Source organism: Chondrus crispus, genomic scaffold, assembly GCF_000350225.1.
Source record: "Chondrus crispus Stackhouse genomic scaffold, scaffold_36, whole genome shotgun sequence".
NCBI classification, from domain to species: domain Eukaryota; phylum Rhodophyta; class Florideophyceae; order Gigartinales; family Gigartinaceae; genus Chondrus; species Chondrus crispus.
The window spans coordinates 324,843-336,805 of NW_005179265.1; positions in this window are offsets into that span (position 1 = coordinate 324,843).

Genomic DNA, 11,963 nt, shown 5'->3' on the forward strand with positions numbered 1-11,963 from the left:
ACAAAGACAATCCGTGCGAAATGTTGATACTGCAATACCCTCAACCCTGCCCAACGACACGAGAGGTCATTTGTCAACGCGAAAGGAGCCACTGCCGACAGCGTGCTCCCAGGCGGCTCTTTCAGCTGCCTGTAGACGTCTAGGAATGTCAGGTTCAGGGGCTAAGAGTACTTTGATTTCTAGATTGTCAAAGAAGAGAGTTACTTCATTCGGAAATATTGTTGAGCTGAAGCAGCTGTTTGAGGAGCTCGGTCCTGATGTTTTAGAAGAAAATGGGAGAAGTCCTGCTGCAAACTGGACAAAAGAGGAAAGTGCGCGCCTTTGCCATGCAATTGCAGATTCGCGAAACACAACTCTGGTTGCACAAATGTACCAGCGAATCTCGACCAGGGCAGAGTTAGACCGGCAGCGCCATGATCCATTTGCCAATGAATTCAGATTGTCGTTTAACGACGCGGACTTCATCCCAGAGCCACCAGAATCACATGACGGTGTAACTTTAGACGTGCTTTTAGGAATAGATCCTTCCATCTGGCGCAATGTCCGCGATGGTCAGACATTGAAACAGAAGTGGACGAAACTGCGTTCTGCGTACAGTGTAGCCAGCAAACATATTGAAGCCTCTGGACAAGACGACAGTTAAACCTTTCCGTCTTTCTCGCAAGGAGACGACGTTCTATGCTACGTGCACTGTGTATTTCATGATCACCCAAGTTTGGACGCTGTACTCAGAACTATTCCGCTGAGTTCTCAAATTGAGTCCGGAATTGTCCGCGAAAAAGCCGCAAGCAGTGAACAACGCGTAACCCAATCAGGAAGGAAACCGCGCCGTGATGACACTAGTGATGCTCTTGCGGCTGCTATCACGTCACTGGCAAGTTCTAGGGATGCTGACCGCCCTATTATTATACCGGAGGGTGGCGCAAATGCTGTATGTATAGACAACCGAATTGTTGAATTGGACCGTTCAATGAAAATTGCCGACACTGTTTCATCGTTGATGGATCTAGAATCAAAAAGTTCTTTCCATGATACGGGGCCTGCAAAGCAATGATGATGAATGCTCCAAACGATCCCTGGACAGTTATAACCGCCGTCTCAGACAGGTAGAATGCATGATCAATGACGCCATGTCGCAGAAACCATCTGCATCAATGTAGATTCTTTACGGTCTTCTGCGACCAAGAACATGGATTTGGTGCGTCATATGTTCCCTTAGAGCACTTGTGTCAAGATCACGGCGTCGTCTGTGCATTTGAACATCTAAATCGCAATCGTCTTGAAGGTGCACCGTATAATCTGCAGGCTCGGAATGTCCATTGTTGTCGTTTCTAGATGGCGGCGGTACTGTAGCCCCTCCGCCGTTATCAATTATGAAATTGTGCAGCTTGCAGCATGTCACAACTACTCGGGCGTTCTTTCTCAGAGAGCAGCGAAGAGGCCGCCAAAGTATCCCCCACCGCCCCACTAACATTCCGAAGGCTTGTTCAATGAATATTCGCGCCGAGCTTTGCCAATAGTTAAAGCAATCCTGTGACACACTCATATTGCGGCCTGACCACGGGCAAAGGAGCCTTTCAGGACAGCTATAAGCGTCATCGGCTGCAATCCAATAACCTTCACTCAAAGACCCTTCTGATTGTGACAACAACCGCGATAACCCGCTCATTGCATAAGCTGTAGAATCGTGAGAAGAGCCCGGTGTTATGCAAGAAACAAACGTAAATCTATAGTATGAGTCGCACATTCCTTGCATGTTGAGAGCAAAAAAACCTTTGCGATTGTAGTAGGTTGAAGAATTCGCAACCTCAGAAGCCGTCGGCTCGCAGATCTTTACTGCTAAACCATCAAGGGCACCACAGCATTTCGTGAGCGGACTGATTCCGCTTCTTGAAAATGACTGCGAAACTTGCCTGAGCCATGACTCAGACCTATGTGGAAATTCGATTGTCAGTTTCTCGCTCAATTTGTCCACCGTTTCGTCAATATAATTGTATAGTGTAGATGTTGGTACGTTGTGCGCCAACGCAATATTGAGGTACGATCCGCCCGCCAGCCAACGGAGGGTGATAGATAACTTGATCCAGGCAGTGTGTTTATGGCGATTTGCGATGTTACGCTGGTTAGAGCAGATTAGATCGGCGAGGCGTGCAAGTAAAGGGAAAGGCATCCTGTAGAAACGGCGAAAGAACTTTTCAGGCATGCCGGTTATCATTGACTGAAACGTCAAGATGGGTCGTTCGACATTGGGGGAATGTCTGCTGGAAAAGCAGCTGTTTTTCCTGCCGCAAAGTGCGGCAAGAATGACGATGCTGTCTATCTTTCTCTGCCGCTTTTGCTCCTTATCATAAACTGTATGATGCAGTGCAACCGCAAGAAGTCGCCGCCGTCTTGCAGAGTTTGCCGATCTCATCGGGGGTTAACGTTAACAAGACTTTGAATGACGTGTGAGGCAGTGGAAAGGTGTTCAGGACCAGACGCTTGCACGGCTCGGGAAGCATACGATCGCAGTTGAGCACCAGGACGCAGACCAGGCCTAGAGCGGAGGGGAGGCAGGTGCGCGGCTCGGAAACTGGACGACTGTAGTGCACTAACATGCCTCCTTCAATAGCGAGGCACGCGCCAGTTATCCCACGTGTACACGTGTATGTCTCCATCAGGCACGGTCTGGTGTAAGCTCTGTCGAAGTACTGACAGCTCATCACCCACGTGTATTCGTGTATTATCACCACGTGTACTCATGTATGATCACCACGTGTACTGGGGTATCATAACCCGATACCAGGAGTATTGCGTACAGTACAGCATATAAGCTGGTACGGCGGTATTATTACTTTATTTTAAGCTATTATTATTACGGCGTCTACGACTATATAGTCGACGCTCCACCCTAAGAGCACCCCTACTGGTTTAGTTATATTTCGAGGTTAAATATGAGAAATTTAGCGTTTGGAGATAGCGATTCTAGGCGCAACACTACCGGTTGAAGAGCAAATTCAAACGTGTTGTGCAGTGATTGGCTCTTTCGGCAGCCGTGGTCATCCAGTACAAGGGATGATAGTGGTGATGCTGTACGCATATACTGTGGGAAACGTCCCCGGTTCCCATTTCCTCAAGCCCGACATGACAAAATCATGCCCTGGAGGAAGGGCACGGAAGAGAGGAGGACGAAAGGGAGAAGGGAAGGCGTCAGGAAGAATGCAGGAGAGTGGCAGTGGCGTGTAAATTCAGCTTAGGACGTGGGCGTTGGGGATGTTCACTATGCACAGAGAACATTGCTCGCGCCAAGTCAATAGAATTGGCGTGGGTTTTTGGAAAATTTTCCAAAGTGGCGCAATTCTACTCACATCTCTATTTGCGCAAATGAGTAAATCTGTCTTCATCCGGTCGGCTGCTTGGAGATAGATTTACTCAAAATGGATTTTTGGAGATACTCACTCTACTAGAGTTCCTCGTGACCAAATCTATCTCCAAAAATCAAAAATTTACTCATTTACTAAACCACTAGGGGTGCTCTAAGTCAACAGACACGAAGCCTTGGGGTTCTTTCTCATGTTTCTGGATTCTCGGTAGTAGCCCCGCGCCGGTCCTCGCACTCCCTGTGCGACACCACGCGAGCCCATCTATTCGCTTGAATCCCCACTCCTCTCTACTGCGCGCTGCTACCGAGGATACTACCGCCCTACGCGCGTCCGTTGCCACTCCGCTCCCCTACTACGCTCGCTTCGCTCTGTGTTTGTCTGTTCCTACCCGTGTCTACCTACTGTGCACGCGCGCCCGAACCCCGGTGCCCGTTATCACCGGGTGGTCTCCCGTTTCCCACTTTCCCGCGTCCCGAACACGCGTGCTCTGCCTGAGGCTGCCACACGTGGCCTCAGTGCACGACACCAAGTCGGCGGATGCAAGTTCACCTCCCAAGATGGAGAAGCGGTTACGAGTACTCGGCTGTAAACACACTGTCTCAGCCCAGGACAATCCCGATCCCGAAGACTTCGGTACGCTGCACTGACCATGGCGGACGAACATCCAGCCGCTTGCACCGGATTTTCACGCCTCGGCGACAATGATGACCTTGTCGCGAAGAAATTACAAGGTCTATGCGGACCTTGGTATTACCCCAGCTGTCATGGTGAGGCAACTCAGCATCCTCGACACGGGGGCAGGTTCTAACTTCGTTCGAGGTGATACCTTACCTCTAGGATTGGAGTCGCTCGTCAGCCCGGGTGAAATCCCGACAATCGCTGACGCAAATGGCTGCCCATTGCGGACGAGCGGACAAATCCCACTGGTGTTGCGGTTAGGTGACCGCACCATGAAGTGTAACTCCATCGTTTGCCAACGATTGGGAGCCCCCGTCATTCTCGGGTGTGAGTTTAACGACAAATTTGTCGAAGCGATCTACCCCCGACGAAAGTTGGTGGAGTTGGACGACGGTACAAAAGTACCAATCGTTCGTCAACCGGCTCGCCGTGCCGTGGATCACCCTCCGCTCCCCTCGGTGCAGGAGTATACCCCCGAGGCTGGGCGCATATCGCCCAAGCTTAAGGTGTCCCGAGCGGTGAATATACTGGCCGGTACCCAAACTTGGGTACACGTCACCAATGGACGAAGAGGACTCTCTACGGTGGAGCCAAACCTGCAATTATATGCGAAACATCGTGTCTCCATTTCCAACGGGGTGATCCACATCACTCCGTTGCAGGAGTTTAAAGTCTTGGTAGCCAACTTCTCATCGGCCACCAAGCGACTGTCGAAGAACCAAGATATTGGTTTCGTTTCTCCCCATCCCAGTGCGATGATTCGCACGGCGATGACGTTAGACGCAGTTCTTGCGACGGAGTTCGACGAGGGGAACCCTCCTTCACAGGACGCAGACCCCCCTCGCTCACATTTCTCGACTCATGAGGTTTCTCATCCCATGGATGCTGTACCCCTCGACCACTTGCCGCAACACGTGCGTAAGCAGGTTCGCACCATGCTTACGCCGTACGCAGCAATGTGGAATGGGAATCTGGGTGAGGTTCGAGCGACCGAACATCGCATCGAACTCACCCCCGGCGCAAAGCCGTTTCGTTGTCAACTCTACCGGGCTGCTCCCCGCGCCCGAGAGGCGGAACAAGCCTAGGTAGACGAGATGTTGGCAAGCGGGGTCATCACCCGGTCGAAATCCGAGTGGGCCTTGCCGGTCGTCCTCATCCCCAAGTCGGATGGCAGTTTCCGTTTTTGCGTCGACTATCGTCGCTTAAACGCCCTAACCGTGCGTGAAACGTACCCTATTCCTCGCATGGACGAGTGCCTAGATTCCCTAGGTGAAGCCAAGGTGTTCACCACTCTGGATTGTAACTCCGGGTACTGGCAAATTCCAGTTGCCAAGGAGCATAGGGCCAAAACCACATTCACATGTCATGCCGGGACGTACCAGTTCAACCGAATGCCCTTCGGGTTGATGAACGCCCCGGCTACATTTCAACGAATGTTGGATATTCTCCTCTCCAGCTACATCTGGAAGAGTTGCTTGATTTACTTGGATGATATTATAATTTTCTCCAAGGACCACGACTCCCATCTCAAGGATGTGGAGGTTATACTCCAGGCTCTACAGCAGGAGGGATTGTCACTTAAGCTCAAAAAGTGTAAGTTTTTTCAGGACTCCGTGGAGTACCTGGGCCATATCATTCGTCCGGGGGAACTACAAGTTCACCCGAAGAATGTCACAGCGCTCTCCGAAGCGACGCCTCCACGTACCCAAACCGAGCTCCGCTCGTTGTTGGGGATGTGTAATGTTTACCGACGTTTCGTCAATCACTTCGCTAAAATAGCGGCGCCTCTTACGGCGATGCTCCGCAAGGGAGAACCTGATCTCCTTCCCGTCTTCGATGACGATCGAACCACGGCCTTCGATACGCTGAAGGCGTGTCTATTATCCCCCCGGTGTTGAAGCTTCCTCGCCTCGGGTTACCCTACTCGCTCGATACCGATGCGTCTGATGCTCAACTGGGCTGCACCTTGTTACAGACCCATGAGGATGGAAACCGATACTCTGTCGGGTATTGGCCCCGCACGATACCGTCAGCGGAACGGAATTACTCGACAACCGAGAAAGAATGCCTCGCCATCGTATGGGCGATCCAAACGCTGCGTCCATACTTGGAAGGCGAGCGGTTTACAGTTAACACCGATCACCATTCTCTCAGGTGGCTTATGAACCTCGTCGACGCGAGTGGTCGACTTGCCCGGTGGCTCTTGCGCCTAGCCGAGTATGACTTCGACGTGACTTACGTGTGTAGCATAACCCCCCCTGGGGCTTTATTTTAGATTAGATCAACTCGGAATCGGATCGGTTACTGTACGGCTCGATGCTCTACAGTACCACCACGTGTACCCCCGAGTACAGGTGGCGCACGTGTACACGTGTACGCGCGGGACCGAAGAGCGCGCACCCACGAGTACTGTCAGCCCCGATGGCTGACAGTATTACAGTGTCGACAGACCGCTACAGTACATCGGTACTGTACTATTATGATAGGTTATTATGTACATTAAATATGGAGCGGACCGGCGGCGGTGGAGGAGGACAAGCACGGACTTGTCACCCACCGACCGTCAAGGTCCGACTTCCCGCTTACTCTAAGGTAGCGCTCGCTAACTACCTTAGAGCAGCACCGAGCGCGGGTTGAGAACGCGCGCGGTACGCCCACGAGTCGGCTCCGCCTCCGCCCGTCGGTACTGGATCGTTACCCAGTACCGCGCCGGGGCGTCGAGGCGTCCAACCGCTCGCGCGTACCGGCGTCCTCCCCGTTCCCGCTCTACCACGCTACCCGGGCCCGCTGCCCGGTGCCGTTAGCTGGTGTCCTGCTTCACCCCCGTCTTCCCGTTCGGACGGGGTCTACGTCGAGCTGTGCATACACCCCTACCGCTGGGGGTGTTTATGCTACAACGTGAAGGGTATCAAGAATTGTCTTGCCGACGCGTTAAGTCGTATGCCCTCCATGGGGGGTACCACCGTCCCAATTGACGAGGAGATCCTATGTTACTCCGTCATAGATTTGGAGGATGATACTCTACACACAAAGGATAAGTTCGACGACACAGATGTCGATACCACGACCGGCTGTTACGCCTTGGAACCCCCGGCCTCACTTGCCGCATTAACACACGACGATTTCTCGCATGAACAAGCCTCCGACCCCTTGTGCAGGGAGGTGGCTTCCCGTCTCGCGAAGGGGGACCGTTCTGCCCAACTTCGTTTGTCACGGTTCTTCGTCAATTCAGAAGATTTAATCTGTCGGAAAGCCCACCTTGATGGTGTTGAACAGATAGTCGTACCAGCAACCCTCCGCGAGAAGTTGTTGTATTTGTCCCATTACCCCGCCACCCCAGGTCACCCTGGAGGTCGGCGTTTGTTTTCACGCCCTGGCAGCGGTATTATTGGCCGAGCATGTCGTTCGATGCTTATTCCACAGTACGGATGTGCCCTGATTGTGCCAAGGCCCGCATTACAGTTGCGCAAACACAACTCGGAGTTGAAGACCTTCCCTCCATCAGGCCCCTTGGAGTATATCGCAATTGATATCCTTGGAGAACTTCCCCTAACGCCAAGAGGGAACCGCTACCTCTTGGTGATGACGGATCGTTACTCTAAGTTAACCCGTACAGTACTTTTACGGAAGATCACCGCCGAAACCGTTGCACAGGCGTTCATATCACACTGGGTATTCGTTTGCGGAGCCCCAGTGAAACTCCTCTCTGATAATGGGAGCCAGTTCACCTCAAGGTTCTTCCTTGCAGTGTGCAAAATCCTCTCGATTGAGAGTGTGTTCACGACAGCATATCACCCCCAGACAAATGAGCAAGTGCAGAGATTCAAAAGAACGTTGGTCTCAACCCTCCGCCACTACCTCGCCGATAACCAACGTGACTGGGATCAGTACACGGATGCCCTCACCTACGGCTACAACTGCACGGTGAACAGGATGATTGGCATGAAGCCTTTTGACCTGGTGTTATCCCGGACCCCGAGTCCGTTGTCTCCACAACAAACCCCGTTGTTGGGTCCTTCCGCCTCACAGGCGCAATTCAAGTTTTGCTTCCTAGCGTGGCTACGCAGCCTGATGGTGACAGCCAGCAACAATCTGCTGGCCGGCCAGAGCCGATACAAACGCGATTTTGACAAGCGTATACGGAACCCCACCCCGGAATATGAGGTGGGTGACCAAGTCCTCGTTAATCGAGAAGCAGCTCTACGTTCAGAGGAGAAAACCGACAAGGATCGGGTCAACAACAAACTCGCACCACGCACTGAGGGTCCGTTCCCAGTAGTGGAGGTGGACGACCACACCGTCACAGTCCTTCGAGGGACAGGACTGAAAGACAGGATCTCTCGTGACAGAGTAGTCAAGTCTCCACCATTTCATAGCAATGTGGAGGATATCACGCCCATGCGGACAGATTTTTGCGACGAGGAGGCCAACTCTTCGCCCGAGCAAACACCGACAGTCGGTGACGATGCCGCAGGACAAGCCAGTGGCCCACCGCGTGATGACGTCGATCATGAGGATATGACGCCCACCCCAGCGCTTGCAACCGCGCGCACGCCGGTTCTGATGGATGCTATAAGGAAGGGCGCTTCGGAGCTGGTCATATCGCGACTCGCCTACGCCCCCCCTCAGGAGGGGGAAAAGGGCTCCTCAACGAGAAAAGAGACCACTACCCCTCAGGGCAAAGAGTCACGTCATACGGAAAGTACTCCGGGACCCCCCGTGCCCACAGTGCCCCAAACATTAGCGAGAAGGCTCGTACGGATCATCGCGCAGCCACTCCCGGGGACATGTGGACAGCAAGCACGAGGACCAGCGGCCCCCGGGAAATATCTGGGATAAAGTACGCCCCCTGGTAGCGGATTCCCCCTCGCGGGAGATTTCGGACACGCAAGAAATCTCACCGACGAGATCCACAGTGCAACAAGCACTCGCCGAAGCCATGACGTCATTCGCTGCGAAGTGTATGATAAAACCTGACGCTTTCGGTCCGCCGCCCGTTGGTTCGGAACCGCCGCCCTCAGGGAGGCCGTCATCACCCCCGTCAACCCCTCCAGGAGTCCTACCCACTGAGTACGTCGTGGAATCGCTCTCCGGCTACTCCCCGGGAACGGACGGTATCCCCCTATTTCGCGTCCACTGGTACGGGTATTCTTCGGACGACGACACCTGGGAGCCGGCCCATCACGTGGATTATAACACGGTCGTTCGTTACTGTCACTGAAAACACTTACGAATACCCGCCCGTTCCCTGTGGGACCGGCCCGACAGTGTGGGCATACAACACTGACCGCTACTTCCCGAGGATCTACCGCCTCCTCCCCGGTACGCTCATCCCCAAGTAATGGGATGCCGACTGCCTCGCGAAGCATTTCCAATGCTGATCAAGTAAGTTACTCGAGAAACGAGGTTCCCGAACTCGCAAGTCGAGGATTATCCGTTCACACACTCGTCAACAGAGAATCTCTTACTCGCATGTCGAGAGCGGTCAACTAATAAGCTCGATGACTAGAGGACCTTCATCATGCACAATGCGGGTCACTTAATTTACTCGTCAAACGAGGGTCCCGAACTCGCATATCAAAGATAGTCAAAACAATTTACTCGTCAACCGAGTTTCCCAAACTCGTTTGAACGAGGATGTTACTTATTACCTCGCCAAAGGCGAGAAGGGTACAGCTCGCATAATCGAAGCTCGTCAAGGAATGAACTCGTTCACCACGGATCCCCAACTCGTTGACAGATGATTTTACTTTTACCTCGACAACGAGAGAAGTGTACAGCTTGCAGACCGGAAGCTCGTCAATTAATTAACCCGTCACCGCGGATCTCCAACTCGCTTGCGCGAGGATTTCTATCTGTTACCTCGACAAACGCGAGAGTGTACGGCTCGCATAATCGAAGCTGGTCAACTAACGAACTCGTTCACCACGGATCCGCACCTCGTTGACAGAGGATTTTACTTTTACCTCGACAACGAGAGAAGTGTACAGCTTGCAGACCGGAAGCTCATCAATTAATGAACCCGTTACCGCGGATCTCGAACTCGCTTGCGCGAGGATTTCTACGTGTTACCTCAACAAACGCGAGAGTGTACAGCTCGCATAATCGAAGCTGGTCAACTAACGAACTCGTTATCCGCGGATCCCAAACTCGTTTGAACGAGGATGTTACTTATTACCTCGACAAACGCGAGAAGGGGGTACAGCTCTCATAATCGAAGCTGGTCAATGAATGAACTCGTTCACCACGAATCCCAAACTCGTTGACGGAGGATTTTACTTTTTCCCTCGACAACGAGAGAAGTGTACAGCTTGCATCCCGAAGCTGACTACTTAATTTACTCGACCACCGCGGATCTCGAACTCGCTTGCCCGAGGATTTCTACTTATTGCCTCGACAAACGCGAGAGCGTACAGCTCGCCAATCTGAGGTTGGGGAATAGTCTCTTGATAATCAAGGATTGTAAGCTCGCTTGACCGAGGATGTTACTTATTACCTCGACAAACGCGAGAAGTCTACAGCTCGCATAATCGAAGCTGATCCATTAATGAACTCGTTAGCCGCAGATCCCAAACTCGTTTGGCCGAGGATGTTACTTATTACCTCGACAAACGCGAGAAGGGGGTACAGCTCTCATAATCGACGCAGGTCAATGAATGAACTCGTTCACCACTGATGTCAAACTCGTTTGACCGAGGATTTTTACCATTTTTCTCGACAAGGCGAGCGTGTACAGCTCGCATATCCGACGCTGGTCAACTAAGAAACTCGAGACCCGAGGACTCTCACTCGCAGGTCCGAGGTGTATCGAGGCGCGACCCCCGCAGCCGCGCGACTGGCCGCGACCGCCGACCAACCGGTTGGTCGACGCCCCATCTCGGACTACTTCTCTTCCTCGTAGCCTTCGAGTTCCTCCTCCGGGACCACCTCGCGGGGTCCACCAGGAGTCACCCCTCTCTCCCCTTCCCCTCCTGCGGGAGTTGACTTCTCCGCTCCGACGCCTCGGTCGGGTTCCTCCCCTGTCTCCGGGCGGAGGGGCACCTCCGTCGGAAGAGGTTCGGACGGGGGCACACTCGTGCGACCCGCCACCTCAGTTATCTCCACGGAGTCCGCCTCCGCAACCAGGCGCCTTAATTTCGCCGCCATCAGAGGATTGCGAAGTAAGGCGAGCAACTTGGCGTCAGACAACTCAAGCGGATCGCACCCGGTCCCCTCCGCTTGCGCTACTGGCGGCACGACAGCTGCACCTTCGGCCATCACGACATCGGTCGTTGTACTGCGCTCACCGTGTTTCGCCCTCACGCGGGCGTGTTCAGGCGCGCAGTGGCCCGGATCGCCCTCGGCTATTTCCTCACGCGGCCGTCCGCGTGCATTTTCTCCACCAACCCCGGAGGTGGTCTCCGGTCGGCCCAACAGTAGGTCGGACTGGGTGACGTTCAACGTTTCGGCTTCAATGCGCACCCAGTTACCCGTCAGCGACGTACCGGCATCAAACCGCGGCCCAGGCGAGTGATTCCTCACTCGGGGATTATCGAAGTGATGCCCTTGACTATAAGGAACCCAAGGCCAGTCAACACTGTCATGGAGATCTAGCAGCGCATGAAGTCGACGCTGCAGAAAGGCAGTCTCCAACACCCTCGTCAAATCGAGACACCGCAGCCACTCTACAACGGCTGTCGGGAGCACATATAAGAGACCATCATACGTGGACCACATGAAGCGTTTCGAAATGATAGCCAGCTATTCACTCAGAAACACCATCCACTTGGGTGATTGAGGATCTTCCATCATGCCTAGACCGTAGTACACCAGGCATGGTGGAAGCTCATCAATGAAGTCGGCCGGGACTTCATACTGGTCAAACCACGTCGGCAGATCTGGATACCGCGTGCGCAACGTCACTCGGTCGAACGAGGTTACTTC